Source organism: Camponotus floridanus, unplaced genomic scaffold (assembly GCF_003227725.1).
Source record: "Camponotus floridanus strain SB8 unplaced genomic scaffold, Cflo_v7.5 scaffold79, whole genome shotgun sequence".
NCBI lineage: Eukaryota > Metazoa > Arthropoda > Insecta > Hymenoptera > Formicidae > Camponotus > Camponotus floridanus.
The window spans coordinates 903,619-911,667 of NW_020229848.1; the positions used below are offsets into that span (position 1 = coordinate 903,619).

The 8,049-nt window shown below is 36.9% G+C and overlaps 1 non-coding gene across 1 annotated transcript; it reads left to right on the forward strand.

Moving 5' to 3' along the window:
- Nucleotides 1–29: 29 nt before the first annotated feature.
- On the forward strand, nucleotides 30–101 carry Trnav-gac. The gene has a single exon. It is a non-coding gene; the product is annotated as a tRNA-Val (tRNA).
- Nucleotides 102–8,049: the final 7,948 nt, after the last annotated feature.

Sequence of the window (8,049 nt, forward strand, 5' to 3'; positions counted from 1 at the left end):
ACAAATAGACGAGGGTAGTATCGGTGTGGGGTTGAATAGCTCAGTGGTAAGAGCAGTCGCCCGACAAGCGAAAGACTCGGGTTCGATTCCCGATTCAGCGACTTCGCCCCGATATTTTTCTCGTCTACGTCTCTTCAGGGGGGTAAAGAGGGTTCTATAGAATTTCTCAAAAATGAGAATCTATATCTTGGTTAAATGCACCAAGTAAAATATATGCATATGCCGTGTTTTTCGTTTAAAATTTCGCGTACAATTAAAAAGAATTTTTCAGGCATTTACCATCCGCTGTGGCTCGTAGACGCTAGTTTTCTTATCATGTTATTTTAGATTGTTTAGAATTTCCACATATTTATGCTTTAGACCTATTTTTTAAAAAAGAGAAATCCTGGTGAATATTCTATTAAAAAGATATATTATAGATATATTATAATTATATTATATAACACATTTCACGTTAACTTTATATCGCACGATAAATGAAATCAAAACAATGTTTAGAAAAATTACGACGGCAAATCTTGATACAGTCGATAACAATCGATGGAAATTAAATCAATTTTCCTTTCAACTATATTATATTCATATATTATATAATCAAATAATTACACATATGTATCGACACATTTTAAACCCGATTATTGATCTTTCAGCCTTCGAACAATCGAAGAGTAATACCGGACTCTCACTTTCATGTCTCCGCAGCCTATGGATCGCACATACACTGCGGGGGCAAACATTTGCGACACGTTTAAGTCCATAAAGCTCTTTATAGAAACGCTTTTTTATATGTACAAAATAAGAAACGCTAATTTATACTGTTATAGTCCGAAAGACTGTAACTTATTATTTTGATAATATTAATAGAATATTCGCGAACCGCGCAAAACCGCTACCTCAGCGAACCACGCGTAAGAACGTTCGCCGGAAACGCGAAAACGCTAACGAAGGGATTCGACTTTGAACCTCCTTCGCTTGCACTTAGACTTTGGACGCCACGAAAAACCTCCATGACCATACATGGTCATGTCGCTAGGCAATCCCCTCCAAAAAACACCCCCAAATCGAGGGAATAAAAGCCGTCGCGAATCCACGGCGGACAGTCGTTAATCACAAAACAATCGTTAATAGTGTGAAATCGAAGGCTAACCGATATACGGCGCGACGAATCACCCGACGAAATTGCCAAACACTCTAAATCTGAGAACGAAGCGATTCAGGAAAGGACGACGAAGAGAAGGCTCGAAAGAAACTGATCAATGTCAAATAAGCGAATATATTTGTAGCGAAGAGTTATTTAAGAGTATAATAAAATTGTTGCAAAACAACGTTTGGGAAGAATTGGTTGAAGATTCCCGGCTACCCCACACCCTGTGCCGCGTCCGGCACAACATTATTGGTGCCAGCGGTGGGATAGCCGAGATCAAGGACCATCCCTGGATCCTTAACGCCTGCAACAAAAAGAAAATACAGAATTAATAAACTGGAGAGAACTGCTATATTAAAGCAGATAGACTCAACCAGCACGCAACACATACGGACGACAGTGATAAAGAAATCACGGTCAAGCAGCTGAAAGCCGAAAGGAAACACCAGCGCTCAAGGACCAACGTCGATCCACGGCCAAGGCAACGCAACACAGACGGACAACGCATCGCCGACGGACAACGCACCAACGCGGGACAACGACTCACCAGCAGCATCAACAGTCGAGCGATAAACGACCCGATAAGTTACGACCATGCGAATCACCGTACTACTACTGTAAGTCGAACTTTGTCTAAATGTCAGCACCGCCTAAACAAGTAAGATTTAAGAGTCCGCGATTTCTGAGCGTGCCAGCTCGATTGGCAAATAGATTCGGAACTGTAACTCCGATATGAGTAGCGGAAGAGGCTGCTCGCGATATTCGTAGAAGCGTACGAAAAAATTTAGAAAAGCATTATTCGAGTTCTGATTCATCCGAGGAACACGAACCGAGTAATAACGATAATTCAATACAAGATGGACCAAGTCGCGTTACGGTACGAAGAAATTATTCACCGATATCAGTTGATGTTAGTTTAATCGAGCCACGTGCGCAAGTAAATATGGATAATGAAGCCGTCGATAGAGAAATCGAGCGCATGCGAGCGCAACAGGCCGAACTGAACGTAGCCGCGGCCTATGAGGACGCAGGTCAGTCGGCCGAAGGAACGAGTAACACATTACTCGCCGAACTCGTACACAGTATTCGCGAAATACAAACCGAAATGCAGTACAAATGCGAAATATGCAAACCGCACAAGCAAATTTAAACGGTACGCGAGTAAATGCAAACACTGTCCCACTCGACGTAACTTACGGACGCACTCAAAGCGATATCCGAAACCGACGTAGCGCAGCCCCGCACTATGTGACATTAAAAGAAGCGCGAATAATGATTCCCGAGTTTGACGGAACAACACCACATAAATTACAGGAATTTTTAAACTCTTGCACGTATGTGGTAGAAAATATTAACCCCGCAGACGAAGAATCGTTAATTCGAGCAATCTTATACACTAAATTAAGAGGTAGAGCCATGCAAGATTTCGAAACGCGAAACATTCAGACATTTGAAGAATTAAAAGCACAGCTCGAAACTTCCTATCAAGCAAAGCAAAGCACAACACACTTACAAATAGAATTCAATACTTTAAAACAAAAGTCGAGCGAAACCGCCCAGGCATTCGGCCAACGAGTCGATGCCCTAGCCATGAAACTTTATAAGTCCATGGTGGAAGGGGAAGAACAGTCCCCTTCATTTAAACAAGCAATACACAAAATCATTCAAAAACAAGCACTAATAAATTTTCAAATCGGATTACGCGACGAATTAAAAATTCTGGTGCGATCACAACGATATACTTCGCTCCAAGAAGCGATAAATGGCGCGAGCGCGGAGGAGAAGCTTATCGGCCCACGAGCATCCGGCTTCTCTAATAAAAATAAATTCGACACTAAAACGCGATCAACTCGAGATACCAACATACAATGTTATAAATGCGGAAAATCTGGACACTACGGACGCGATTGCCGTAGCAATAATAAATATACATTACCAAAACCGGAAAAATCTACGCGAATAAATACTTTGAATAAATTTTGCAAATATTGTAAAAAGACAGGACACACCCGTGAGGAATGCTGGAGTCTGAACGGACGTCCTAAAATAAATAGCACTAATAATAACCGTAATTCTAAGCCAGTTAATCAAATAAAACATAAGAAAGCGAGCGTGAGCAAAAGACTCCGCATAGACAGAGAAAAAAGAGCACCGACTATCCAAGTGATAGCGAAGAAGAAGAGCAGGAGGAAGCAAGAAAGAAACAACCGCGACCTGCCCTAGAGTATCGCGTAACGCATGTTAAAAATATGCATGCATCACAGAAGGACGAATTACTGCAATTAACACTACCAATCCACGAAGTAAAAGGCGAAACGATAAATATGCTGTACGATTCCGGATCAACAATTTCTCTAATTAAATTGAAAAATTTAAAAGACGAAACACTTGTATACGAAAAGAAAATTGCACTCACAGGAATCAGTGGACATAAACTATACACACTAGGAAAAATGTACGCGACAATTACAATTAACAAACGCGCCATCAAACATGCATTTTATGTCGTAAAGGATGACATAGCAATAGAGCATGAAGGAATTTTAGGAATAGATTTTCTTAAAAAACAAACAGCAATCTGCGATTACAAACGAAATCAAATAAAAATAAAGGATAACATATTAAAATTACATCCATGCAGGAAAATAATTCTGAAACCACGCAGCGAGACAATTCCCAGACAGCACAAAAAGGCCAAAAGATGTCTTAAAGATGTCCAAAGGACTTTAAGACATCTTTAAGTCGTCTTTTAGATGTCTTTTGGACATGTGTGCTGTCTGGGTTATTAAAGCAGCTGTAAATCAGAATCACATAAGAATAGTCCGAACAAGCGAAACAGCCCCAGGAGTATATATTGGAAGCTGCCTGGTGGAACCAAACAATTTTGCATGTCCTGTAAGTATAATAAACACAACGAATAATACTATTGAAATGGCAACCCCCATAGTCACACTGGAGGATAAGAAGAAAAACATAAAAGAAATAAACATTATAGAAACGGGAAGAAAAATAAAAAACACTATATCCCGTAAGCAGCGAATTTGACAATTATTGCGAACACAACATCTAAATGCAGAAGAAGAACGAACACTCGTAAAAATCAAAAAGCGAAGAATACAATGATATATTCCATCTGGAAGGAGAACCACTGACATGCACCGCGACGGTCGAGCATGAGATAAGCACGCGTGCGGACACCGCGCCGGTGAATGTGAAACCATACCGATTACCCGAGAAGCATAAGGCGGAAGTAAATCGACAAGTACAAGAAATGCTGCAAGATGAAATTGACAAATCGTATGGAATGCCTAGACCAATATTAAAAAGGACTAAGAGCACACGATTTTAGAATAAATAAATTTTAATCTAGAAATAAGAAACAATTATAACGAATATTGTACACGGGAAATATATTGTATTTAAAATAAGGATAGGTATATACACATTTAGAAGATAGAAAAACTTCGTTTACAACCTCCGTTTTTCTTTTCCAAGGGGAGGGATGTTATAGTCCGAAAGACTATAACTTATTATTTTGATAATATTAATAGAATATTCGCGAACCGCGCAAAACCGCTACCTCAGCGAACCACGCGTAAGAACGTTCGCCGGAAACGCGAAAACTCTAACAAAGGGATTCGACTTTGAACCTCCTTCCCTTGCACTTAGACTTTGGACGCCACGAAAAACCTCCATGACCATACATGGTCAAGTCGCTAGGCGATCCAAAAAACACTCCCAAATCGAGGGAATAAAAGCCATCCACCGCGAATCCGCGGCGGACAGTCGTTAATCACAAAACAATCGTTAATAGTGTGAAATCGAAGGCTAACCGATATATATACGGCGCGACGAATCACCCGACGAAATTGCCAAACACTCTAAATCTGAGAACGAAGCGATTCAGGAAAGGACGACGAAGAGAAGGCTCGAAAGAAACTGATCAATATCAAATAAGCGAATATATTTGTAGCAAAGAGTTATTTAAGAGTATAATAAAATTGTTGCAAAACAACGTTTGAGAAGAATTGGTTGAAGATTCCCGGCTACCTCACACCCTGTGCCGCGTCCGGCACAACAATACATACAAAATATCAAAAGTATCTTAAACATAATTACTCGTAATAATGACACTTATTAGAATCAATTACGTTACTAATTTTCTCCGCAGTTTTTGTCTTTACTCCAATTTAATTTTTTTTTGGACAGATAGAATTCGAAAACAGGAAGAAATAAGATTTTGCTTAGAAAATATATTTTATTCATCAATATAAGATCTTTTAGAAAAAAACTATTAAATATGTTTTATATGCGATCATCAAATTCTTCAGAGCTTATTTTTCGATTTTAATAATATAAAGAATATTCTTACAAAAGAGTTGTTTCTTCCGTCCACCATTTTTGCATTTTTCACCACGCGCGTTTAAAGCATCTTTATTTCATCGTTATTTTTAGAAGTCAGATTACTTCTTTTTGTTTTCGCCGCAAAAGGAAAAAGCTAAAGTTTACAAATGTCACGGCGAAACATAAGAAAATACGTATTGATTTCATCAAATGTTATTCAAGTACATAACGTTTTATATTTTCCTAATTGATCTCTGCCGTGCAGGCAATTTTTTTTTCATTGACATTTATTGCGTGTCGCCGATACCGCGGGAGATAAGAGTCGAAAATAGTTTCTCCTAGAGTGGCACACTGGCCTTCACAAAATCATGGATTTATTCTTGGAAGTCCAGTAGGTGTAGGTGGACTAAAGCAAAAAACTAAAGGTTTCTACTAGCGCTGAGAAAGGCTGGAAACAAATTTTAATATACCGATTTTGTTCCCCTTATACGTACGTACATCGTATCATACTTGATTCCATTTCACACAATACCCTAATGTACTTCTTGAACTTCTCGTATTTCTTGAACTTCTAAATTCGTACGCAGAGTATATAATAAAAATAATAAAAAAATATACTCGTGAATAATGCCTTTCAAAATTATCCAATATGGAAATTCCAATTACGATTTTATAGTTTGCATTCGAGCATACTATTCATTTAAATTTCTTCATAAAAATTATTACGTTTACACAATTATTACGTTTATATATAAATAACATGTTTAGGTGAAAATTTATTAATTGGAATATCTCTATATATTTCATGATGTAATCATCAAAATACAATTCATTTTTATAGTTATAACGTTACAATATCCGAAGAGAATATAAATCATAGCTCGAATATACACTACTCAAAAGAAAATAGGGAACACTTTTTGTATACCGAAAAATGGACTATTTTCAAATGATTGTAACTCAGCGAAAAATGATCGTACAAAAGTTTTAAAAAAAGCGTTTTGAAGCTTAAAGTTTCAACTTTAACGTACAATCGATAGTTTTTAAAGATCTTTTTACGTTTTCACTACTATGCCCTAAAAAAAGGACATCGTTTTTTTCCTTAAAATTACGTATTTTTGACACTCTATAGCTAGATAAGAAAAATTCTCTCGATAAATCCTCAAACTCAATTTCCAAAAAGCATGATATTTTCTCTACAAAATGTTTTTTTTTAAACTTTCCTACGATTTTTTTTGGCTGAGTTACATGACTTTGAAGCTAAACCTGTATTTTCCAGAGCAATTGTCGTTACTCGGCGAAAAATCATCGTACGACATTTTAAAAAATAACATTTTCAAGCATGAAGCTTCAGCTTTAACGCGCTATCGATAGTTTTAAAAAATTTTTTCATCTTTTTAGTCCTATGTCCTAAGAATGAAACACTGTTTTTTCCTTAAAATTTACACATTTTCGACATTCTGCAGTTGCTATAAAAAATTTAGATCAATCTCCGTAAAAACAACTTTTTTTCTACAAAATTCTTTTTTTAAAAACTTATTTACGATTTTTTTCGATCGAGTTACATGTCTTTAAAAACAACCTTAAATTTTATTAAAAAATGACGTTTATCGCCGGCATTAGCGTTACCCAATGTGCACCACGTGGAGGTTGCCGGTCGGGTTTTGCACATCGCGCGCGCGCGTATGTGTGTATGTATCACACAACAGAGATAAGGACCTCGCAGTTCGTCACTTCTGCAGTATTTAACGGACTCCAAACCCTCTCTGCTGTGTGTGTGTGTGTGTGTGTGTGTGTGTGTGTGTGTGTGTGTATTGTGTATTGCCCCCTCTCTGCTCAATTACAGCTTGTAATCGCTCTCGCATGTTTATGCATCTCCGAATTAATTCCTGCGGAATTTCGTTCCAAATTGTTTCAAAATTTCCACTATGTCATTGAAATTTTGCGGCTGTTGTTCTCGACGTCTTAATCGTCGTTCCATCTCGTCCCATATATGCTGGATTGGATTTAAGCCCGGGCTGTTTGCGGGATGGTCCAGCAACGTAATGTTATGTTCTTGAAGAAAACGGCGAGTTATATTCGCCTATTTTCTTTCGAGTAGTGTATTTTTGATCGACTAGATTTTTGCGATCCTGCTTTGATGAAATGTAATAACGATAATTATTTTACTGTATTATAATGTCATGCTATTCAAACAAATAATTAGTTTTACAATATATCTTTATGTTTCTTATCATAGAACGTGGATATACGTTGAGAGAGAATCATTTACTCGTTAGTGTGAAACTTATATAAAAATAATTTAATGGCGCATGTGAAATAATATTTTATGTAGAATCTAAACATAACACATGACAAAAATATAAACAAATAGAGAAAGAAAGAACCAATGAAAATAAATTTTTTTTTAATTAAAAGAAACAAAACAATAAATATAAAATATGAGCTATATAAGATATGGAATTAAACTTAAATCAAACAGAAGCACAATATTAATGAAAAATAATGAAAAATAAATTAAAATGTAAATTATTTCTATGATGCTTTAGAAAAAAGAAATT